This window comes from Strongylocentrotus purpuratus, unplaced genomic scaffold, assembly GCF_000002235.5.
Source record: "Strongylocentrotus purpuratus isolate Spur 01 unplaced genomic scaffold, Spur_5.0 spur5_scaffold_6, whole genome shotgun sequence".
Classification (NCBI taxonomy): Eukaryota; Metazoa; Echinodermata; class Echinoidea; order Camarodonta; family Strongylocentrotidae; genus Strongylocentrotus; species Strongylocentrotus purpuratus.
The window spans coordinates 33367725-33394827 of NW_022145612.1; the positions used below are offsets into that span (position 1 = coordinate 33367725).

The following is a 27103-nucleotide window of genomic DNA, read 5'->3' on the forward strand; positions in this document are numbered from 1 at the left end:
GAAGCCCTAAAAAAATTGCGCTTCAAAATGATCAAGAAGTGCCTCAAAAAAGTAAAGATCTTTGAGTGACCGGTTTTACCATACTCGTTTTCCCCAATTGACTGTAGTGTTATGAAAACCGTCAGGCGAACGGTTTTCAAAATTTGTAATTCCAATCATAAATATTTTGATAATCAGACATCGGCTTGCAAAAGTCATGGGGTTCCTGACTGACCTAAAGGTTTATAATTATCATTCCATCATGAGCTAAATCCAGAATTTTGTTTCAGAATCTGAGACAAAGTTACCGGATCCCTTTAACATTTGAATCTGAAAATTTTGGATGAAAGGCTGAATAATCATCCGGCCTTCCCTACTCCTAAAGAGTGTCTTAAGTGTGACACAGTCAAGAAATAGTTTGACCATCAAGCATTCAAGTTGAATATCTGATAAGAAGATTTCTAAATCCAGTGTGAACATACTATGGTGTGTACATAGCCACATTGTCACATGTAGGCCACACATCATCCTTCCTGTACTATTATTCTTCAAGAATCTGTCAAAAATTAAAGAAATATCATAACTTTTCCCCTAAATTTAAGCCATTTTTTCCTTCTTCCTGTCATGTAATTAATTATCATTTAATTAATCATTAATCACTCTAAACTCTAAGGCCCGAATTTACAAAGCAAGGTTTGAGCTCAAACCTCCTTTTGTTCTTTACAAACCAGGTTTGTAAAAAACGCGTAAAACGCGTCATATGACGTACGAAAACCAAGGTTTGTGACAAACCTCCTTTGTGAATTCGGGCCTAACAGTTTCATACAAGTACTAATGATGATATCATGGTCAATTATCAACCATAATATTCATAAACAATTAATACTTCATGTTCTTCTTTTGAAGAATGGCATATAATAATAAGGCTCTTAAAGACCCCTAATATACAAAATACAATAATATCTTAGCTGCAGTAAGGCTGTGACATAGCATCTACACGTATATATTCGTAATGTTTACATGATTGTGAGGTCATCTAAATGCCATCCTGACATAAGCACCATTCACTTGGTGGGAAAACAGCTCTGCTAAGCAGGATTAATAAGAAGAAGACATTTCAAGACATGATAATAACAATAAACTAGAAGTAATCATACATTGATATCTGGCCTGAGAATAATACACACAATAATTATTGAATTCATCTCTACTTATGAATTTGTATGTTTCGATAGACTGCGGTCTATTGAAAATATATATAACATAATAAAAATGAAACCATGCTTAACAGGTGAAGTGAGTGACTAACATATTTTACAGCAAGTAGCAAGATCCACTCATTGCTTTGTTCTTTAATCATTTTTTAAAAGGAATACTTGAAATGTACATGATCACTTTATGGAGTTTGACTATCCTTGTGCATAGATCATGACTGATCACTAAGCTTTGATCATGCATTTGACTAAAAAAAAAAAAAAAATTAATTCAATTCAATAGATTTTTAATATAACAGATATATCTTAACTAAAGCTAATCTACGACTTTCCGTTTTTCCTCTGTAAAACATCATCAACAGCAACAGTCTCAATAAATATGTTAGCTATTTGATCAATACTCAAGGTAACAACCCATAATACTTGAATATCTAATTTCAAATATTGAAACTCTCAGAAAATAAGGGTTCTGTAATTATAATAGTTTGCTATCATCACAAACACAATGAAAATATCTTTGGAATTTCATAGCCTTTTCTGCAGAAACACCCTCTCAGTCAGATGTAAATATCTGTGATCATACAATGTTAATAACAGATTAGTGAATATTGGTGCTTACATGCATAACAGATGTCTGAACATAATGAAATATCATTATTTCACCCAAAGTTTTACAAAACATTACACATTGTGTGTTACATATCATAGAATGTCTACAATATATTTGTATTTATTTGCATCAACTGTGATCGTTAAAAAATCAGAGTAAAAGGGGTAGAGAACAAATAATGATGGAGGAAAAAACAACAGACATAGATAGAAAATAGAAGGGGAAAGGGAGGCACAGCCAAAAGATACCAGACAAAAATAAACCTTTTCATAAAGTGCAAGACAAACATACATCATAGAGTGGCAGAAGGAGAATTAGAAAACAAATTCTACAATATAAAAATACCTAATTCAGAAGTCTTAGCTGTATTAAAGATCACACACATGATATAAATATTGATATATTTTCAACGTATTGCTCTTATTAGGTGGTCTGTCATCAACAGACCACCTTTCAATATTGTCAACAATTATTGTTGTTATTCTTTATTTGCATTCCTTTACTTTATTATGGCAATAATTTGAAATCAACATGATCAATACGGCAGTTAACAGGCATGGTAAGAAGATATGCAACTACAATGTCATTTGATCGTCTTGACAACATCCAGGTGCCATTTTGTCTTTATTTTAAATATCTATTTGTCTTACCTTTTCAATAGTAGAACCATTCTTATTCAAATTTGGCATGATTAAAGTTTATGTCATTACACAAGATTTGATCCACTCAATCAACACCATGATTGTGAATGATTCCACTTGAAAGATGCTTCACTTAAGTGTTACAGCTCTGTTCCAATGTCATTATTTTTCTTGGAAAATGGTTTGATCATCAGGTTGAAATTCTGTAGTTAATGATATTTCATAATCTTAATAGAACCTTTGAATATTAATGAAATATTATCATTGTAACACTAAATTGTCATACTAGCATTCAATATATCATCCTTGTCAACATTTCTTGCATAATACATTTTGATAGATAATTATACTTCAAATCACAAGTGTATGTTTCTTGTTCTATTGACTTCTAACTTCTAATGGGAAGATCTAGGTAGTGAACAATTTAGCAATTGTTATCCTCATTGGTGTATGGCCTTATTGTTCAGATATAGTTTGATAGAATTGAAATTTTATACCTTGTTGTAAACTAGCCAAAATGAAAGGTAAAAGCATCTAAAAATTGCCTGGATTAACCCCTTAACCATGATTAAGAGAAGAATGTAAGACTCGTAAGGAAATATATTTTTTTGCATTGATCCTCATAATGAATGCCCATCTTTCCATCACAGTTGCCTCAGCTATCCATTGAATATCATCTAAGTTGAATACCTTGATATCTTGATTTGATCTGTAAGTGAGAAGAAATATGAGAGATATATGTGGATAAATGCACATGTTATACTGGAATGTTGCAGATCATTTCTTTGAGGGTTCCTTGTAAGTTGAATTGCTTCAAACATTCTTTCATTCCTTATTTCTTGTAGACATCTTCACACACAAAAAAGTAGTGATAAATGTTTACATAACATTTGACTCTTAAACTTATGGACATTATTATAAACAAATTAAAAAATAGAGAACCTGTTCAAGTTTCAATTATTAAGCTCTATGAATTTTCCTTGAGTGAAATAAATTTGACTACAAATCGATACAGGTACAGAATACGTTAGGTACACGTCTATGTAGCAGTTGCTACCGCTTTATGCTTGAGAGGCAAAATGAACATTAAAACAGAACATGAATGACATGTAACATGAAGTTCACATCACTTAGTTTATACATATGAAGATAAATTTCTCCAAGAGTAGTTTATCTCGGAAATATTGTTAACTTAGTGTTACCTCATATCAAATTGCTTTGAAAGGAGAAATAAGGAACATACAAAAATAAGCCATATTTATGAGCATGTTACAGCAAACAAATGATTATTGGGCTGTGAACATGAGGGGGGGGGGGGGGGTTAACTCATAACCTTAAATAGTTAAGGTCCCAGTGTCTAAGGGGATGACTTTAATAACCTTTCACTTATAAGAAAAGAATCATGAATTGGGAACCCAAATGAACTATCATATATTGAGAAGTTTGCTGTCACAATATGACACATTATAAAATGGCTCTAGTATTTTAAGCATCGTGATTGGTCAATACGCGTCACATGACATTGACAAATTTTTGATGCAAGCACGATTTTGCAGAAAAAAGCGCATAAAAAGTTATAATACACGTTACCATGGATATCCAGCGCGCGTAGTACTAGTACGCTCCCTCGAGTGCATTGTAGGCTATAGGCTACGTGTAGCTAATATTGTACGCTCCACCATGATCCCCAGCTAGCTAGAGCGGGGTATTATTAGAAAGCAAATTTTTATTTTACTATTTTGCCTTGGATTTAGACCTGTTTTGACTTTTGGATTTTATAATGAAGCCAGGAATTTCAGCTGTCTGATGTAGACTCGTCTCTAGACCTCCTATGGATTTTATTTTTAATCAAACAATGAATCCCGTGGACTTTTTGGTAAGCCTGCAAGTCTTGTAGAACCAACATAACTCTAGATCTAGATCGAACTCTCCTAGACTCTAACTTAAGATCTAAACTTTTGTTTGTTGCTATTTGTGTCGCTATTTTATAAAACAAATAACGCACTTGACCCTGTTGTGCGAAACGTAAATGCAGTGTACGCTCGGTTCCTTCAGATGGTTCGCACTGTCAACTCGCCGCAAGCGGATCGTTGCACAGAGCGGCACCAATCTAAAGAAACCTCGGACCTACTGCATTAACCGCTATTGCACTCTGGGCCGTGCGTTATTTGTATACAATTCTTTAATTGTATAGACATTTTGGAAAGATCACAATTTTGTTAGATCAGGACTAAAAATATACAGCCATGATAGTATCTTTCATCTCTCTCTCCCCAAACACTGGAACCCATAAATTTAAAATCATCCCTTCTCTGATAATACCCACTTTTTATCTCTCTCCTATTCATCTCTGAATCCTAAACTGGAGGAATTCCTGCAACTAGCCCAGCTTGTGAGGAGTGATCCTTCAATCAAGCAACGGAGGCACCATTAAACTAGCCACGGAATACACTCTAACAATCTCTACACATTAGGCTCCTGACCATCAAGTCGACGACGATGTGTCTCGCTCTAAATTGGTGTAAATGTTTAGATACAAGCTAGGTCAGGCAGCTCGTCCATTCCGAGGGGAGGCTGAAGGTAGATATAAGGATTGGTATGCGGGAGGGAGAGGGGCCTTGCAGATCAGATCAGATTACGGTTATAGAAGTGTCCTCTATTCATATTTAATGATTGTCAATTGATTGTCCATCAATTCCAAGATTGCACATTAATGTTTGTCGGTGACGAGGGAGGCGGGGCCTATCCGATCAGTCAAGGTGAAAACGAAGAAAAATGCTTCCAGCAATATCTCGGCAGAAACAGAAACCTAGTTTTTCCTCATATTTGATAGCCACCCTGTCCATCAGTAAATTCTTATGTCAGTCTAACTATACCGTTCGAAATTCTTCCTATGTGATTTTGAAGCAACATCTATGAAAAATAAACCAATGACTGATATTGATTTATTAATAAAAGGGAAACTCAAAGAGATATTGATGACTGTGATATAAAACTTATATAATACTTTGAGGAATCAATGTCGGGTAAGTTAATATCTCAATAAGATAGATAGGTGCCAATACAGTTTTCTAAAAACATGTGGTTTATGTTCAACCAATAGGCTAATTTGCTTTCAGACCGACTTAAAGTACGGTACACAATATCAATATGAAGGTTGTGTGTCCTGATTAAAAACAGAATTTCTTTGTTATCATTTTTTGATTTTTTTTTTCTCTTTGTTATGAGGTTGAGGTTCTCTTCCATTAATAATGGGTAAAAATGCAAATATTATCAAACATTTAGAAAAAGCAAAAAAAAACCAGAAGAGAATATTCCCCCTTGAATTCCACCGTTCCATTCCCGAGAAGAGAGCTCTTTGAAGATTCATTAATATTCAGTGGTTTGTAATTGAGGATTAGGCTACTACATCCCCCATCCACAGAATGAACATATACTCCAGTATCTTCTAAAAGAAAATGAATATTTATGAATCAGAGGATACAATTTCAAAATGTACCCCCTCTCCAACTATCTACACAGCTTTGTATTAACTACTATTCTTTCATGAATTTAAATTGATTATACACTGAAAAGGAACCCAATCTACTGCAATTGACATATATTTTCTTTTTCTTTATGAATTCCATATTCTAGACTTAATTTTGGAGTGTTGTGTTGCAGATCATTGCAGATTACATCTAAATATAGGTATATTGATTTTCTAAAAATACCTGTCTGCTCATATCCCAATTTTGGTTGAATACAGAATCTTGTCTTTTACTCTATTGTCTATCTACCTTTCACAAACAATAAAACAATAAATAAATGAATGAACGAATTGGAAAAATCAGAAGCTTGGCTCTATGTCATTGGTCAATATATCCATTTCAATGCATTTCGCCGTAAATAACAGCTCTCCGCAAATAACCAAACAGTCAGAAATTGCATTTATCTGCCCAATCAGCAGAGTGTGCAGGCTCGCTCTCAAATGGCTAGTATCAATGCAGTCACTGTAATTGACTCCTGTTTCCATGGTTACCATCTCACATTGCAGAATCGCCCTTGGGCTCAGGATGCCCATGAGAATTTCAAATTCAAAGATGCACCAGATATACTGATGCAAAATAACAATATTTGACTATTTTGGGCACAATTTCCTTCCATTTTGTTGCCACGTTTCATACTCTGCCTGACTTTGCATCGGACTGGGGAATGCTGTGAAGTGTGATGATGCAGATGGAGACGAAGATGATAGTAACAATGATGGTTGTGGTGGTGGAGGTGGGGTGGCGGTGGTGATGATGATGATGATGATGATGATGATGATGATGATGATGGTGGTGGTGGTGGTGGTGGGGGTAGTGATGATTATGGTGGTATTGGTTGTGATGTGAATAATTATGATGATGATGATGAAGAAGAAGAAGATAATGAAAATTGTGAAGATGATGGTGGAGGTTGTTGTTATTGTGTTGGTGGTGGTGTGATGATGATGATGATGATGATGATGATGATGATGATGATAATGATTATAACACTTGTGACATAAGGGCTATGGAATACCACTTTAGTGACCCAAACAAATATGGAGAGATTAACATTTACAAAGCTCTTACTTTTCACAGAAAGCTTGCCTGGTGCTTGCGGGACAGACAAATAGTAAACATGAGTGATAAACATGTATTATTTAGATTGTTACAGGATGTGGACCTATTCAATAAGTTCATTAGATTTAATTAATGATGGTGTCAAATCAATTTGCTATACACCCTCCTGAAACCATTATACATTTCCATGAATTCGTAAATGTATTAGGAAAGTACTGGAGAGGTTAACGGCCTAGATTAATTGTGAATTCCCTAAGTGCTACTTACTAGAGCAGAGCCCTGTATTTAAGTAGATGTAATTAACAATATTTAATTATAATTAGATTTAAGTACTTTAGAGCCAATGTTTACATTAGTCCTATAAATGTAGAGTGATAGTGATATGTTTCAAAACATAAATTGTGTAGGTCTATCCGAGTTGCACATCTCTAGATTACACTCATTTACGGGTTGACCTGCCAAGAATTGAATGACACAAATTCCTTTACTGGTACTTATTTTGGGATATAATGAACAATTTTGAAACAAATAAAAATATAAAAGAGAATGTAGACCTATCTTACAACAGATTGCAAGTACATAATGTACAAGTAAAGAAGAAGAAGCATTTTGATGAGATATTTCTTAATCAAAGGTAAAGTACTTCAAAAATAAACGTGTTTGTGTCTGTAGAAGATCCTTTTTTTTGGTGGGGGAGGGGGGAGTGGAGCATTTTTTGTTTGTAGTCCTTTCAAACAAGGAATAAACACATTGCTCTTCAAATGTATCTAACACATCTAGAAAATTCTCTCTAATTTTGAAGAGTTTATGAGCACATCATTCTGCTAATATACAACAGCATGTAATGTACCAAGAACTTAAGAAGTCATCACAATATCTCTCTTGAGACATTAATTGCTCCTGACCTTGCTACCTATTTCAGTTGATCAATGCTAATACTCAGACTGACATGGCAAGCATGAACAAGACCAATACCCTCCTCGTTTGCCGCAAATGAATGAAACGAAGGTCTCTACGCTACGCTCATTGTTCATGGCTAAAATGCGCAAGACAGAAAGTATTCTCTTTCTCCGTTATTCTGGGTCCTTAAAAGAAAGCAACCTTGGGAAACCGGTACGCTCACGTGAGTCACGCAATATAACTTTCTATGGTATACAACTCTATCAGATGAAAATAATGTCTATTGTCTGCTACTGGCCTGGGTACTATCATTTATCAGACTTAGGAGTTTTGTCAGCGTCTAGTGTAATTAGTACCTGGCTCGTACCCAGCAATTAACCCTTTAGCTGCCCAGACAATCTTCTCTCAATTAACCTCATTTCCATCTCATAAAAAGAGAGTTGGAGACTGGATTTCCACAATGATTGGGACACAGATCTCAGAAAGGGATATCTTCATTCATTGAAGTATAAAGAGAGAAGGTAAAAGGAAAATGGTATTAAATGCACATTACCCAAAAGAGAAACAACAAAGGTGATAAGTCAAGAAAATAATTGATGCATTCAGAAAAGATGACAAGAGAAAGGAGGGAGAAAGGAGGGGAGAGCACGGAAAGAGAGGTGAGATAAATGGACAAAAAGGGAAATAAAGAGAGCAAGAGAAAGTGAGCAAAAGAGAGAGAGAGTGAACAGGATAGATGGAAGGACAGAGAGAGATAATGAAAGAGGGCAGCTATAAAGAGAAAGAGAAAGAGAGAGAGAGAGAGAGAGAGAGAAAGAGAGAAAGAGAAAGAGGGATAGAGACAGGCAGACAGAGCAAGACAGGCAGACAGAGAGAGAGAGGGAGAGAGAGAGGGGAGAGAGAGAGGGAGAGAGAGAGGGAGAGAGAGAGAGAGAGAGGGAAGGGAGGAGACAGAGAGGGAGAGGAAAGAAGGCAGAGAAACATAATACAGATCTATACAAAAAGAAAGAGAAAGAGGGAGAGGGACAAGGATATAGAGAGAGAGATAATTGAAGTGCAGAAATTGAGCATAAACTGAAGTGGATGTGAGTGGTATTTTAGCATAGATTGAGATGGACTGGGTTTAGTATCAAGACTGAGAAGCTGAAAGACTTTCCTCAGGAATTAGGCAATGAACTCCATCTTGCTATTAAATCTCACATTCATACTACACAGAAAATGTCTACAAGTGTTTCATCAGCTACATAAGAGGCAGGCAGACACAAGCCTCTTAATAAAAATGCACCCTTTCATGAAGATTGGAGGATATTCATACCTGTATATATGTAGAAAACAAAGAAAGTAAGTAGGTGTGATAACTTGTATGCTATAACAAGAATTTTTTTTGTTTACTTAAACAGAAATACATATTTCAACCTCTATGTATTAAATGAATTTTTAAGATAAAACCAGTTATGGTCATGCGATTGCATTGTGAAAGAAACGTTGTGGAATCGATCAGAAAAGGTTGATCATCTAGCATATAAGTATTGGTGTGTACTGCAAGGTTCTGGAATCCTCAAAATGATAAGAAATTTGGCCCAGTCTTGATAAAGTAACAAGCACTGTACACAGAAAGATGTATATGGTACTACTCCCACACGTGCGCGACACATGCGCTATATCTATCAGATCCAAATAGATATAATAATTTACCAAATATATCAATTAGTAGGCGGTTTCTCTGCAAAATTTGTATGATCACGTATTAGTCAAAACATATTCTTTCACATGATTGGTAATATTAGCTTCAATTTCATTTTTTGAGAGGGGGGGCGTTTCCAAAACTGATCTTACTTCAACTTTAACTAAACTTACTGAAGGTATGAACACATACAGAAAGTCACCAAGACAAAATCAATAGAAATGAAATTTCTTGCATTGGAAGGATGTATCCCGTTTCTTCATCTTATGTGACAATTTTCTTCTCAATACCCTAACATGAATTCCTTACTAAAACATCATTTAAAAGAATATATATGTATAAAATTTCAGAGATAAAATCCATTGTCTGAAGCAAGTCTTTCCTGCATGGGATGAAGATGCTCGTATTCAAAGCAATACTTCTTATTTGAAAGAAAAATTGAATTTAGTATTTAACCAGGAAAAATATATTGAGGTGGCAATCAGATTGTTTCTAGGTTAATCTTTCTAAAAAAGGGAACCCTTGTATTATTGTTTCTTTCTTTCAAATCCATGAATCAAAATCCTGATCATGTAAGGCTAGAAAAATAATAATATATAAAACCTCTGTATGGACACACACATATAGGATGCTGATCTACAGTTTGTGTAGGTTTGAGAGGTCAATAAACTTAATAACTGTGAGGTGTGAATGACTCAGAGTCCAATCACTAGAATGACTACCAGCCATACCATCTCCACCATCTACCATCTACCAGCACTTGCATCACCCTTTCATCACGACCGCATCAGTGTTAACAGCTCTTGGGCAACCCAACAGTGCAACATCACAGACTGACTGAGTTCACACACTCCCACTTGCATCACCCTTTCATCAAAACTGCATCAGTGTTAACAGCTCTTGGGCAACCCAACAGTGCAACATCACAGACTGATTGTGTTCACACACTCCCACTTGCATCACCCTTTCATCAAAACTGCATCAGTGTTAACAGTTCTTGGGCAACCCAACAGTGCAACATTACAGACTGACTGAGTTCACACACTCCCACTTGCATCACCCTTTCATCACGACCGCATCAGTGTTAACAGCTCTTGGGCAACCCAACAGTGCAACATCACAGACTGACTGAGTTCACACACTCCCACTTGCATCACCCTTTCATCAAAACTGCATCAGTGTTAACAGCTCTTGGGCAACCCAACAGTGCAACATCACAGACTGATTGTGTTCACACACTCCCACTTGCATCACCCTTTCATCAAAACTGCATCAGTGTTAACAGTTCTTGGGCAACCCAACAGTGCAACATTACAGACTGACTGAGTTCACACACTCCCACTTGCATCACCCTTTCATCACGACCGCATCAGTGTTAACAGCTCTTGGGCAACCCAACAGTGCAACATCACAGACTGATTGTGTTCACACACTCCCAAATGATTGTGCTGATACCCCAGTCAGACTGACGAGACAATGACAAACCGACTACATGTACAGACTTAACAAAAACTAGATGGAATTCGACTGCGCGCAGTCGAAAATGATGCCTCCGTTATAGAGCAATTTTACAAACCAAAACAGAAAAAAAAAATTGAATTCACGTTCAATGGTAATCCATTGACAGGTTCTCAGAATATTGTGATTACAAGCAATTTCTCATATACATATATGACCCTTTGATCTTTGACCTCATGACCATAAAATCTACTCAGTTCATTGGCTCTGCAAGATGTTCTGAGTTAAATAGTAATCCATCTGTCAGTTCTAATGAGAATGCGTTCACAAGCTATTTTTGCATACATAATGGGCCCATGACCTTTGACCTTTGACCTTATGAACCAAGAATCTACTCAGTTCATTGGCTCTGCAAGTAACAAACATGACCTAATTTTGGCATGAATCCATCAATCGGTTCTTGAGATAACGCGATCACAAGCTGTTTTTGCATTCATAATGTGCGCTGTGGCCTTTGACCTTTGACCTACGTGCTCCAAAATCTAATCAGATTGTCTTCCTATGGTGATACACACTATCATTAAGTTTGAAGTTTAAATCTCCAGTGGTTCTTGAGATATTATGATAACAATCTCAATGTATGGAATTTCATAAGTTGACCTCTATGACCCTTGACCTTTGACCTACGTGCTCCAAAATGTAATCAGATTGTTTTTCCTATAGTGATACACACTATCACTAAGTTTGAAGTTTAAATCTCCAGTGGTTCTTGAGATATCATGATAACAATCTCAATGTATGGAATTTCATAAGTTGACCTCTGTGACCCTTGACCTTTGACATACGTGCTCCAAAATCTAATCAGATCGTCTTCCTATGGTGATACATACTGTCCTTAAGTTTGAAGTTTAAATCTCAAATGGTTCTTGAGATATCGCGCTAACAAACTCAATACAAGGAATTTCATAAGTTGACCTCTGTGACCTGTGACCTTTGACCTACGTACTCCAAAATCTAATCAGATCGTCTTCCTATGGTGATAAATACTATTCCAGAGTCTTAAGTTTAAATCTTAAATGGTTCTTGAGATATTGTGATAACGGTCAAACGGGACGTACGGATGGACAACCCGAAAACATGATGCCTCCGGCACCACCTTCGGTGGCGGAGGCATAAAAATTACATTACCCCCAATGGCCAATAAATCTTTCAAACTTGAGTCAGTTTGGAATTGCTTTGGTAAATTGTCTGATAATACAAGTGAATAACATAGATATAATATGATAATTGTTCAATGTCTTAAACAACTGTAATTTCATTAGAATTTTGTAAGATCAATATAATTTTGTATTTTACTGCATAATCCAGTAGTCCATTTTTAAGTGTTTTCAGATTTCCTTCTGCACATGAAGCAAGTCAAACATGAAGCTTATGAATCATGTTATGTAAGAGTCTCAATGTCTGTCAATCCTCTTTGGTAGTATTGTTAGCAAAGAGGATTGACTGTCCTATTATAGGAAGAGGTTCACCTTCTATAGTATGTATACCAGCAGCTCCACTTCATACTTGTAAAGCTATTTAAATACAATGGGCAATTTCCACATGAAATTGGACTACATTGCATGACCAGTTATTATCAAGTATCCCCTCTTCTTATACCTTGTAAGAATAATTGTGCTTTAATTGTGTTCTCATTTGCTCCTAGCTAAATCAGCATATAACAATAATTAAACTTGTCCAGCCTAAAGCTAATACATTTTCTATTGCCACTGAAGTACAAAAGAGATTACTACTTTCTAAACTTAAACAAACAATACAATGCATAATACCGAGTCTGAATAACTCACAGACTGACAAAACATTTTTGTCTATGTTCAAGAAGCATTGTGTGAACATGGAAACAATGGTTGACAACAATATACTGTATGCAACACAATATTAAAGGGAGGGGGGGGGGGTGGTTGAAACAAGACAGGAGAGGGCTTCTGATCAGCTCTTTGTTCTCCCCACAAATTGAAACAGCTTGACTGTAGTAGCCTAGGGCCCTGCAGCCGCACCTCCGTCTCTTCCACCACTCGGTCCATGCAACCAAAAGGCACTGAGGACCACTAGTTGGATAGATAGATAGACACCAAATCCCAGCGGTGGAGGGTTGGTTTGGTCGCAGTAAAGTCGCCAAATGATGTTCATTTTCTAGAGTGTCGTAGGGCCTCTTTCCCCACATACGATGCCTGGCTGTAGGCGATGGAGATATAAATGGCTGATGGGAGGTGATAAGAAAGTGCAGTATGGAAACTTCTTGGGAATGAAAAGGATATATACCAATCTCGAGATGTAACATGAGATGAGGTTAATTGAGGTGGTAGACCTTTATTGAAGAAATAGTCTTCCAAGCTTCAGGAGAAAAAAATGGCATTAATTATCTATTTGCTGCAATTACTTCTTTATCATCTTATCATCAATTGCAAATCACTAGCCCATTACATTTTCAATTACACAGAATGTACTACAGGTTTTACGAAATCCCTAAAAGTAGTTTATACTTTGCAAATATTAAACACAACAATGTTATCATAAATGATATATTGTTGTTCTGTTTGAGTCCCAGAAGTGAATTTAAAGGCAAAAACATTTAATTCATTACATGAATGTACAATTTAAAAACATAGTAACGCCCAGCTGGAATGCTCCCCAGGGAGTGGAGATTGTGCACACAGTGTGTGCGGGCAAGCACTGAATCCAATGACCGGGGTAATAGTATATTTGTAAAGCGCTTAGAGACATTTGCATTAAGCGCTATATAAAAAATCAGGGTAGCCTCAATTGCCTCATCAACACCAATGCTGTTCTTCCTGAGGACCCTGCAATTAGTCTTACCGAAGAATTTACCAGGTACTCAGAGGGACAAATGTGGATTAATGTCTTGCAATTAGTGTCGAGCTAGGATTCTAAGTTTCTAACTCTCAACCCTAGGATTGAGAGTTGTGTGAGTAAACTTCTACCAGAACAACTCCATATCTACCAAGTTTAATGTGATCTCAACTTCAAAGCAACACAACCGACCGACATAATCATCTTTCTGTGGCTGAGATCGTAACAATGCTGCCCACAATTCATTAAAAAGGTCTTACTCACTCCACCTAACACTTTCATCACGTTGACAAAACAATCACTGAAAAGCGCTACTAATCTGAAGAACACTATTATTTTCCTACCATATCGACCCTCAACATGTGGTCCGTCTAGAGAAATGGTTGTGTGTTTCCTTTGTGATTCCACCATGACTCACCGCTCTATTGTCCTAAAGGTCTTTCCTCGATTAAAGCCAATTTAATCATTATTCATCATCCTGTTCTAGCGGTCGCTTTCATCTTTTTGTGACTCCTTCTTTCCTTTCTTTCTATTTGCAGATGAGGAAGAGGATTTACCTATGAATACTAATTGCCATCTAATCATAAAACAGGCACTTTTGAGAACAGGTACACAGTCTTTCATTGGATGATTATTACTCATTTACAACTACAACAAAAAAAATCCAGAAAAGAATTAAAAAAGAAATCAGAAGATGTCTGTTTTTTTATCAAGTTGGAAAATATCCTATATTTTTCATCTACACATGATTTGGTAAAATGCAGAACAGTTTAGAATGATGACTGATGTAATCTGACAGGCGTTTCACCAATACAGTTGCTTTGAATTCATTTCCTGTGCATGCCTGATGATTGAGGGGGATGCAGTATAATGGATGGGTTGCTTGACTTGAAATCATCTCTGCAAATTAAATAAATGTCGACTGATTTAACCCACCCTAGCCATACAATGAAATGCAACAAAAAAAGGCTATTGTAAATTATGTCAGAGTAGCCAGCTCATGGAATATCATATTGTGAAGATGATTTAACAAATTGTGAGGAAATAAGAGAATGCCACAGCAGGTTAGCAATCCAAACTTCTTACAATTTACATATTTAATAAGGAAAATTGTTTTGGGAAATGATAGAGTCTCAAAAGATGTATGCCTGAAAAGAGGGGAGGGCAAGGGTAGAAAGGGGGGGGGGGAGATGGTAAAGGGCAATTGAAAGATGAGATGAACATGTACATGCAATCACAATTACATGTAGGTCATTACCATTTCAACCCTTTGTATACAGGGTAACCAGTGGTACCTGTATTTAAAACGCCTATGGGAATTAGCAAATTCAAAAGTCAAAAGGTTAAAGTTCTCTATCACTTTAATGAAGGAAAATAGCCACCATTGCTACAAGTAAATAGTTTTTTCTTACCCCACAAAGATTGTTTAAAGGAAAAAGTGTAAAATTGTACAAGTGCATTAAAATTCATCCTATGAATACCAGTATGTAAAATATGCTAATATCAGTCTCCTACAACTAAACAAACAACCTAATAAACAACCTAATAAACAAACTATGAACAGAATGTATTTTTGAATTATTTGTTCATATTTCTCTTTCACAATCAGCTATATCTGGCTTTCATACTTGGAACAAAGGAAGGTTTAATGGTGAAGCTGCTCTAGATTCTCATGATGGAGAGACATTAATAGCAATGCTTGCTTGCTTGCTGCTAGATCTATCTGAAAGCTTTCATAAGCTCTTTATTCAGTGGGATGGCATCCATCCATCTTCCTGTCATATGTCTTCCCCCTGATTGATGCCATCATACATCATGCTTCATCCAGCAGGGGAGCAACAAGAACAGGAGCATGTCCACACTCAAGTCTTAATCACAATGCTAGGATACAGCATGTCTCATTCAGTAAAGGAGCAGCCAGTGACTGAGCATGTTCACATCTAAATATTGATGCTTTCATATATCATGTTCCATCCAGCAAAGAGCAACAAAAAATTGAGCATGTTCACATTGAATAATTAAACATGATGCCATTATACAGCACGTTTTATCTAGCAGGGAGGCAAACATAACTTGAGTATGTTCCCACCGATAACCAACAAACATGAATGTCACCGTACATCATCTATCAGGGAGGCAAACTACATGTAACTTCAGCATGTTCATATCGAATTCTAGCATCACACATTGATGCCATCATACAGCATGTTTTATCTAGCAGGGCAGCAACCATAACTTGAGCATGTTCCATCGACTCATGAAACAATGATACCATCATACAGCACATAATCCCCCAAACTAATGCCATTATACATGTTCATGCATGTCTAATTGAGCAAGGGAACACCGAACGTGTGTGCATGTTCACATTCAATCCCAATACATGCCTTAAATCAGCCAGAAGGAATAACCAAATCCTGACCATGTTCACAAATGATTTCCAAACAAGGTCTCATCCACTTGGGGTGCAACAGCCTGTAAAGCACATTCACATGAACTACTTAAAATTGATGCTATTCTGTTTCATATTTCATATTGAAGCAACAAATAAACGTCAGTCACATTCACATTTAATCTCATACACATGTATTTATCAATAATGATGGTGATAGATGCTTCCATTTTTATGTACATCTACATTGCATTTGGTTTGTACTATTGAAAAACATTCATGAATCATATAATTTTAACTATTGACATCTGCCTGAAATGATTCCAACATATAAAATGTCATCATGTTTATAATTTACACAAATAAAAAAAATAAAAAAAACAACAACAGTTTAATAATTACTCTGTACCGGTACTTCATCTTGCCAAATTTTGTTTAAAACAGCTTTAATACAAGCACTGCATTTTACATGGTAGTGTGGACGCATTCAAGGGGTAAACAGGGGACAAAAGAATGACTGATGAGCCCAGTGACGGGACCAAGTCCCTTAACGGTAGTTTGGGACGAGTATGGGGTAACATCTCACTGTCATACGACCCTCCATCGGACCCCCATTCCTTCCATGACTCCAGGAACATTAATGATATAGGTGTTACTTGGTTTGCAGCCCCTTCCAAGATGGGGGTCGGGGGCCACTGCCCTATAAATTATGAAAGCGCATGCTGCGAGGGTATAATTCTTCACTCTCCATGGAAGATCATGGTCTCGACTACCAATCTCTGAAGGAAACTGATCCCGCTACATGGTGAGTGTTTGCACTCCTCAGGGATGGGACAAGCAAAATGATTCAACAGTTACACCATACCATCAGATATGTTTTCAAATGCTGAATGTAAAAATAGACGTGTCTCGCATGCTGAAATGTGCCTCTTGACTTTAATATGAATTACAGGAAATGGATACAAATGTCTTATACATCCAAAAAAAGATATTTCAAAGGGACTATTACCATTTGATCAACAAAGCAAAATCACTAAAAAGTAATACATATGAATAGCAAGACAACAAAAGAAAATATTTGCCCTAACTCAAATGTATGGTTATTAAAAACTGTTGTCTTTAAAAGAATAAGAAAAGGAAAAAAAAAGAACAATTTTCTTTAGTTACATATAATACACTACCTGATTATTGGTTTTGCTTGAAAATTTTCCCAACATTATTAAATACATTTTTTGACAAATTTTGTCAAACTTATTCATATTTTTTCTACTTCAAAGAGATAAATAATATCTTTAATTATGAATCGTTCTAATAAAACTACTTTCTTGAACAAAGCAAAATTCCAGTAACAACTTAAACCTGCTGTTGAGGTCGTTGCGCTTTAGAAGGTGTAGGTGAATCAATGACTACAATTAGATTATTAGAAGTACTATCAAGAGGTTTGCTTTGTATAAAGACATCTCAAGATAGGGTTTTGATTGATTAGAGTGAGTGTACTGCTGGGGCCAAGAGGCCACCAATGAAAATGAAAAAGTGCAGTCTGGATGACATCATCATCATCATCATCATCATGGGGTGGTGGAGACAAAAGGCGCAATTAGTGGCACAAACCTTTGGAGCTCACGAGGGGCCTTCTTTCTCATTACTTCTTCACACCTGAAGAGTGTTCCCCTCCCCACCACTTTCTAATCTACCCTTAGTCTGCCCAATCAGACTCTAGCTGACATTGGAACGTGTGAAAGTGGGTGAACTGAGGGAGAAAACAGGACGGCTCATCGTCCATGCCAAAAAAGACTGTTTTTTGATTCATGAAGACTTTGTTCGAAAGATGAATAGGTGAGATGGCCGTCATAAGGTACTGAAACTGGTGAATACACATGTATGTCAAGACCTAAAATATGTAAATGACAAGCAGCTAATCTCAAGATAGTGACATCATTAAAAAAAGACAAAATATCAGCAAGGGTCTGCAGTGGCACACTGGGAGTGTTCTTCAACATTGTGTACATCCCTTCTGTATATACTTCACCTGGATATTTGTAGGTTGGAAACTGAAAGTCCTATATTACTCTTTTACAATCATAAGTGACCTTATACTGTTTTCACACTGGCAATATTTTGCTTAACCCCGTACTATAGGTGGGGTTAAGGGGGGTCTTAGCCCCACCTATAGTACGGGGTTAAGCCTATTCCACTTTCTGTTCAGACTGGTTTTTACCAAAGTGGGCTAAAGTTGGCTAACCCCACCTATAGTACGGGGTTAACTAACCCTGCAAAATAGCAGGGCTAACTCCGCAATTGTGGTGCTAACTCCTGCTAACCCCGCAATTGCGGTGCTAAGCAAATGAATGAGAACAGAAACGAAAAATAGTCCGGTACTACGCAATGGAGCGTATCGCAGCTGGCCAGATGCGAAGTATGTCCAATCATAATATATACGATATCCGGGGTTAACGAAATGCAGTGAGAACAGCGGGAATTTTCTTATTCCGGAATAGGCGCTAGTACAGGACTAAAAACAGCGAGTGTGAAAAGCCAAAAAAATAGTCCGGGGTTAAGGATAGTACGGGGCTAAGCGAAGTACGGGGTTAAGCAAAACCAGTGTGAAAAGAGTATTATTGGCACCATTGTTGCATTATACTTCAAGTGCTTTGAACATCATATTTTTAATTACCGGTATGTAGTATCCTCATTCTCCTTGTCTTCTTATTTTCTAATAGTCCGGATACACTTAACCTACATGTAACAAAGTTGTATAACGATCATTACATTCAATACAATAATGTTTCAGATACTTTTACATGTAGTTGTCTTGGAGTTGTTACTTGATACTAAAATAAACTACCTGTTGCCATTTCACAAACATTTTACATCGCACATTCATGTTTGAAATGTATTTAAAGTGTAGATAAATACATCCCAGAGTTTAAAAATTGGAAACGTCCCTACTTTAATGAGTGATCACATCTATCAACGAAAAAAGGCCTGGCTAGTCATGGCCACTATACACTACCACCACTATCAATATTGTCTTATCAAAATGACTCATTAAAAAGAAAAAATGCTAATGCCATAATTGTTTGCCATCATTTCAATCAACAAACATCAAAAACCTTCATAAATTCTAAATGCCATCGTTAGGTGCCTCTGTTTCAATAAACAAACATCAAAATTGAGAAATCTGAAGCTACAAGCGGACATTGTGATCTGCATGAAGCATTCCCTAGTGATCTGTATAGAAAATATGAGCTTTGAACTGGCGAGTGACCGCTGCTAATACCAGTAATTGAGCAGGTCTAATCTTGTGTGATGTGACCAATGCAGACACGTGTCTCATTAAGAAGCAAGAGATGGGTTAGCCTTGTTTGGGATAGGATTGGAGGGGAAGCACCCTTTAGTCAGAAAAAAGACACCCATGTAATTAGAAAAATATCCAGAGTAAATAATGAGTCACCTTGTGAGTGTTGCATCGCATCTTCCAACGTTGATTGACCATCCATCATGGGTTATGACGATCGATGGTTATGAGGATGTATCTTTGGGTTATGTCAGCAGCAAAAATGATGTCATCATGTTTTCATTGTAATACCTGTGACCTAATTTTTATCTTTAATCAATCGTTATCCTTTGTCTCTTATAAGCATTATTGCACTTTTTGAAAGATATATGTATGTGGTTATTATGATTAACTGTGAATAAGGTTATACATCCTATCATAATCATAATATGTTGGCACTCATCATCATCATAGAACAGTAGTCTATGATCTTTATAATTATCTCATTTCAAAATATAAATTCAGCTTAATAATATCACCATTCAAATCACCAAAAACAAACTTAGCAAATGTCCTTCTGATCATTCATCTTCAGTCTTATATCAATCATTGCAAGAAGTTAAGATCACAGGTATATTTTGAAGACTTTATAAAGCATCTTTCAACAGAATAGTTAGTTACACCGGCAAGGTTTTACTATACACAACAAAATATTATGCAGTCATACAAGGGACTCCGGGAGTAAGTACATCTTATAAATATTAAAATCAGAACATGAGGTTAGATTGTAATAACCTTAAAACAAATAATGATGGGTAGAGGGCAGTTCGAGAAAAAAGATGAGAATTTCATCCCTTTAAAAATTTGAAGCGATTTCACAAAGCGCTCTTGGAGTTAAGATCTCCAATACTGCTTGCCAAACACAAGATAGTGCAGGCCACTTCACAGGTGGAGAGTTACAACCAATACACAAAAGATATAGTTTCAAAGACCAACCTTCAATTCCAATTTTCCACCTTCTCTCCACAGCCTACTACGATCATTTACTCCATCCCTACCCCCCCCCCCCTCCTGATAAAAAAGAGAGAAAAGGAGAACTACTTTGGGATGCACAATTTAAGGTTAGAGAAACAACAATTAATGGGCCACTGTGATTGTATCGCGTACCCGATGGAATTGCACTAATTGAATTGTTGTGTCTTCCCAAGAGCTTTCTTGTTTTCCTTCGGTTTCTCATCAAGTGGCAAAAGGGAAATAATGGCTCTCTTTTCAGAGTAATTTTAATTCTGCTTGTACCTGTAGGCACATTCACACTCAAAAGTTTTGAAGATGCTCAACAATCATTGCCAAATCTATTTCTTAGAGAGCAACCTTTCCTTTGTTTCCCTGTTTTGCAAGGAGCAAGTAAAAGACATTAATGTTGCAAATAATAATAATAGAATGCATAACATTTCCCAGTTTTAACAAAAGGAAATAATCATTATGATTTTTTTCTTTCATGTTGGCAATTTATAATCAAATGGCAACCAACTTTTCATTCCAGGAAGAATTGTCCACTAGAAAGATACAGAAATTAATAACACCTTCACTTTAAATGCAACGACAAGTATTGGCAGCTGACTTTTAGAATGTTTCACTAAAAGTAACAAATATTAATAAAAGCCAATTACTGCTAACAAATATGATAAAGATTTAATCTTTACCCAAGGTTTAAAACTTTAAATATACAAATATACGCCAAAATTTGTTACAAGTATTTGCCAGCAAGTTTTTCAAACTTGTAAAATATGGATATGCATGTATTGAAATGTCCATTGTCCACAAAGTCAAACTACCACATTCACACTGTAAAATGAAATACCAGATATTCTATACTTGGAGGCAAGTGAACGCACCCTGTGTTTGAGCACCGAGAGCCGTCAATATTGGAGGAAGGGATACAATGTCGGCGGTAGACAAAGAGAAAGATGGGGATGTGAGGCGCTTCCTGGTGGTGTCCTATTGCCAGGGAGAAGGCCGGGCCAGAGCAGCCTCTTGCCAAAACATTTATCAATTGAGGGTGTTTCAGCAGCTATAGGATGAGCACTCAACAATGATGTGGGTAAACTTGGGAGGAGATAGGGTTACTCCACAACCCCCCCAATCCGCTCTTAATTTTATCACCATATTATCACATAAAACATCCACTCCCGTGTGTGTCCGGTGAGTCATCACGACTTTGCTTTATCATCAAACAATTTGGATGTCCCAAGAAAAACTAAATTGGCATCTTACCTGTTTGCATGAAAGTTCATCCCTGGTAGTACTTGTGAGCAGTACAGGGTTCAGTCTTTGCTTTTATTATAAATCATCTAATCAATAATTTTGTTGGATGATGTCAATGTCCATCAGAATTAAAATGGATGACTACATTGCAAATATGCATGTCCTACATTACATGATGGGACAAAATGATGAGCTTAGAGGAAGAGAGATTGAAGATTTTATCCATCAATATCAGCCATCATATCTATGAAGGTACAGTACATGTATATGTACCTCTAAATCAAGTACAGAAAACAGTAGAAAATATTGTTTTATATATGAAGATTTAAAAAAAGTGTTGTTTCATGAATTACATAAATTCCATGCATATCTTGGAACCATACTCTAACCTCTAAATTATAAGTTATTTGGTCAATTTAGTTCCCCATCATAATGACTGCACCTGCACTAACCATCAAACAATTTGGATGTCCCAACAAAAATTGAATTGGCATCTTACCTGTTTGCATGAAAGTACTAACCATCCCTTGAACAACTTTACCTTGAACAATTATTATCCCAAGTCAACAAGTTAACAACATTCTTCCTCCAAACACTACCTCCAAATGTAAATTACCCCAGATAAAGACAATTACAAATTTGACTCTATTTGCCACTTTGACAACTAACTATCCAATTTAGGAGGAAACCATTTAAGAGAGTCATTGTCTGTAAGGTGATAGTTCAGTCGATGAAAGTAGAGGAAACACTTCCCTAGAATCACTCAGTTCATATCTTCCTAAGAAGGGAGTGGCCATAACCCTCCTGGACCCCCACATCCTCATCCTGGTCACTAGCATTGATTGTAACATCTGTCCAGAGCAAGAAGGCCATTACAAGCTCAGAAGCCCTTGGTTAACATATACAAGTTATTATGCCCTTCTGGCTCCAAATAGACCATCATTTTACTGGAAGCATAGGTTAAGCCACCAAATAAAACCTTAACATTATAAATCCTAATGAAATCAAAAGAATAAGGCCCTCACATGTGAGATGTCACTGATTTTGTTACACTGAATGTGTAGCGTAAACACAGCTCTAAAAGATTTGAAATTTCTACGAATAAATGGTTACCAATTAAACAAAACACTGTATGTTTTTTTCTCACAATGACTCTGTCAATTCTTTCAAATCAAGAACATGAGCTGAATAAATGTCAGGGTTCAAATGATTTGTTTGACCCTCTCCTGACCTCCATTCTGCCCTCTCATCAGTGCTTACTGCAGGTACTGTATGAATGAATGCATTCCCAAACAAGTTCTGACATGGTCAATTAGAGTTGGCTCTAATATTTCTCTTCAGCGTGATTGGACATAGTGACCCATATTGCTTTCAGTGATTCAAGCCTCAGTGATTCAAGCCTCATTGATTCAAGCCTGGTATCACAACACAGTGAATCATAAGCATTGGCATGACAGCTAAAGTGCAATGGTAACAAAGTAAACTTTGCCGTTCAGCGCTGATTAATATCAAACGAACCAGACAAGCAATTTGGAAGTTGAATTAAAAACTAATTTGACAATTCTTTAAAGCAAAAGTATGACCTCATTAAATCCCTACAGGAAATTAGGGTCTTAGTAGTATTTTTCTATTTTTCTGACAACCACCTGCCTATAAAGACTGCATTTTTGTATCCTTTGAAAATCATTTCTCATTGAAATCTTGTCTAAAGGAACCTTCCTATAAAGACCACCTACATCTAAACACCCCTTTCCCCTTCTCCCTGGAGCAGTCTTATACAGGTTTCACTGTATTTGCAAGTATCAAGTACAATTGAATTATGATTCATGTATTGATAGATTTTAAATTGTCTTCATTAAAAGAAAGTAATTTTACCTGATTCATAAATTTCCTAAATCCATGTGGGCTGATAAGAGGAGCCACCAAATATGTATTGCAACAAAACCCATTCTAGCTCAGTTCTGATCCATCATTAACACCAACTGCTAAGGATTCCTGTATCCATGTATCCATTCTTCCATACACAAATTGGATTAACTAAGATCGGATGGATAAAGCTAAATATTTTTGTTGCCCCAGGTTCACTAAATAATGTTAGATGAATGGAAATAAGATAAGAGGTGGAGAGAGAAAGAGAGAGAAAGAGAGAGAAAGAGAAAGAGGGAGAGAGAGAGTGTTGGAGAAAGAGCAAAACAGAGAAAGAGAGGCTAGAAAGCTAAGAATATTATCTTTAAAAAACCCTACTTCAGGAAAAAAAATGGTATCCAAATAGCAAAACTGCCTCTTGGTCAGGCTTTTAGCAGTAGGATTAGAAGTCTCTCAAATGAATAATTTGGCCTATAAGAGGATTAAACCGCCATTGAGTAGGAGATGACTATATAGACTGTTGCAGTATCTTGCACTCACCGTCATTGAAAATGAGATAAGGGAACCACAATTTGGTGACAGCATAATGCACTGATCTATTTTAAGCACATACATTTGCAACACTATTTGCATTGATGTATTTATTTTTAATATTTTTAAACAACCATCTCCATTTCCATGTATTGTTCGGGAAAATTCAGGTTTGACTTGAGAAAATTAAAGTTCAAAGGATGTTTTGAAGAAGTTGGGTATAAAACTTTTATGCCAACATACCTTTCATTAATTATTAAGAATTTAAATCTAAATTACACCATTCAAATTATGTGAGTTTGATGAAAGGGTCATTCCATGTCAAATCACCCAAAAAATCTGAAAATCTTAACCTGACCATTTTTGATTTTGATGAAACTTAGTGTACTTGTTGAGTGTGATCTCACAGCACCAAATCCCAAATTTTAGGTCAATCGGGCGAGGGGTTTGGGAGATGCAGCCCACCAAATTTTGAGATTTTTTCAAAAATGGGGGTGGCGGGCCTACCTTTGAACCCTTGTATCTCGGAACCTAATGGGTCAATCTTCTCATAATTTGTATTGTTGGAAAGGGTATTCAATAAGGATTCCAAATCTGCCGCCATTTTGAAGATTCGTACATGTTGGGGTACTTTGACCTCTTGACCTCAGATTTGACCTTGGAATTGACCTTGTGGATCACCTAACTTTGACAACATTTTTCATGAAATGTAATCTCTGACATGTTCACTAAAACATATAAAAGTTTCAGAGATATAATATTTTTTGTTTAGGAGCAATAAGGATTGAAAGTATTCATGCTCACAGATATTCACAATAAACCCTATTATAATGTATACAATGCATGCAATATGCACAGTACAACATACATCTTCCACATGCTTTTTTGTTTTAGGCATATCCATCCTAAATGTCAGTAGTACTTGGAATAGAAATAAAATGACAAGTTCATATAGGCCTAAAGGGTTAACAGGATGTATGGCTTTAGACCTCTGAGTCAGTTCTAGGATAATTACCCCCTGGAAAATCCCCCCCCCCCGGAAAACTACCCTCTAAGGACAATTACCCCAGAGGACAATTACCCCCCCCCCCCCCTATTTGTTAAAGGGGAAGTCCATGCTGATAATAAAGTGGTTTTAATCGAAGCAGATTTTTTTTTTGGGGTGGGGTATATTATTCTTGAGGGGTAATTTTCCCGAGGGGGGGGGGGGGGACAGATTGTCCTAGGAGGTAATTTTCTGGGGGGTAATGATCCTCTGGGTGTGATAGTCCTTGAAGGGTAATTGTCCTCGGGGGGGGGGGGGGGGGGGGGGGGGGGACATTTCCTGAGGGTTAATTTTCCAGGGGGGTAATTATCCTAGAACCGACTCAGAGGCCTAAAGCCATACATCCTGTTAACCCTTTAGGCCTATATGAACTTGTCATTTTATTTCTATTCAAGTACTACTGACATTTAGGATGGATATGCCTAAAACAAAAAAGCATGTGGAAGATGTATGTTGTACTGTGCATATTGCATGCATTGTATACATTATAATAGGGTTTATTGTGAATATCTGTGAGCATGAATACTTTCAATCCTTATTCCTCCTAAACAAAAAATATTATATCTCTGAAACTTTTATATGTATTAGTGAACATGTCAGGGATTACATTTCATGAAAAATGTTGTCAAAGTTACGTGATCCACAAGGTCAATTTCAAGGACAAATCTGAGGTCAAGAGGTCAAAGTATCCCAACATGTACGAATCTTCAAAATGGCGGCAGATTTGGAATCCTTATTGAATACCCTTTCCAACAATACAAATTTTGTGAAGATTGACCCATTAGGTCCCGAGATACAAGGGTTCAAAGGTAGGCCCGCCACCCCCATTTTTGAAAAAATCTCAAAATTTGGTGGGCCGTATCTCCCAAACCCCTCACCCAATTGACCTAAAATTTGGGATCTGGTGCTGTGAGATCACACTCAACAAGTACACTAAGTTTCATCAAAATCAAAAATGGTCGGGTTAAGACCATTGGGTGATTTGACATGGAATGACCCGAAACTTTCTTCTTCAAATTGCAACCTAAAATTTACTTGAAAAGAAAAAGACAACCCCCAACATAATCCAAATTCAAAAGTGAAAATATGAAAATAATTTCCTTCACAAAAATCGCTGGGTTTATCCAAATTTAAATGAAGTAGGGTATTTAAACCCCCACCCCCCCCCCCAAAAGTAGAGTATAAAAATATATGAAAATTATATGGCAGCATGGATATCTTCCGAAAATGATGTTGAATCTAAGCCAAACTCACACTACACAAACCATCACCTTTCTACCTGAGTATACAGAGTACATGGGAGAGAAAGCTGTTTACAGGAAGAGACCTAGACTGAAGCAATAATACTGAGACCTAACACCAGTCACCCTCGGGGTGTAACATGGAAGGACAGCACCCATTATTGGGTTATGCTCCTCTGTTTCATCGGTGAGATGGTGAGAGAGGATCAAAGACACAGAAAATGATTATCACATAACATACATACCAAGGTCAGGTGTAGGAGATGTACACTTTCCCCTCAGGCAGTATGTAAAGAGATCCAAGAAGAAAGATCTCCTCTCGTGCATCTTTCTTTTCAAAGGAGAATGTGATGTAACAAACAAACAGTGGTGACCAACTAGCATTTAGAGACAAATATTTACAGGTTCGATGCTACAATGAAATATCTCTCTTTTGTCATTACTGTTCATGGTAGTTCATACTAAAATATAACCAAACCATAATTAAAAACTCATACAAAATCTTGTTTAACACTTTTTTTTTTACAATGCCCAGACTAA

The 27103-nt window shown here is 36.6% G+C and overlaps 1 protein-coding gene across 1 annotated transcript in view; it reads right to left on the reverse strand.

Annotated features, from left to right (window-relative positions):
- Positions 1 to 1921: 1921 nt before the first annotated feature.
- The window catches only part of LOC115919158 (lysophosphatidic acid phosphatase type 6-like), a 46967-nt gene continuing 21785 nt past the window's right edge, over positions 1922 to 27103 (reverse strand). Inside the window, exon 9 of the mRNA XM_030972161.1 lies at positions 1922 to 3153. The gene's annotated coding sequence lies outside the window, so the exon portion shown is untranslated. The remainder of the gene's footprint in view (positions 3154 to 27103) is intronic.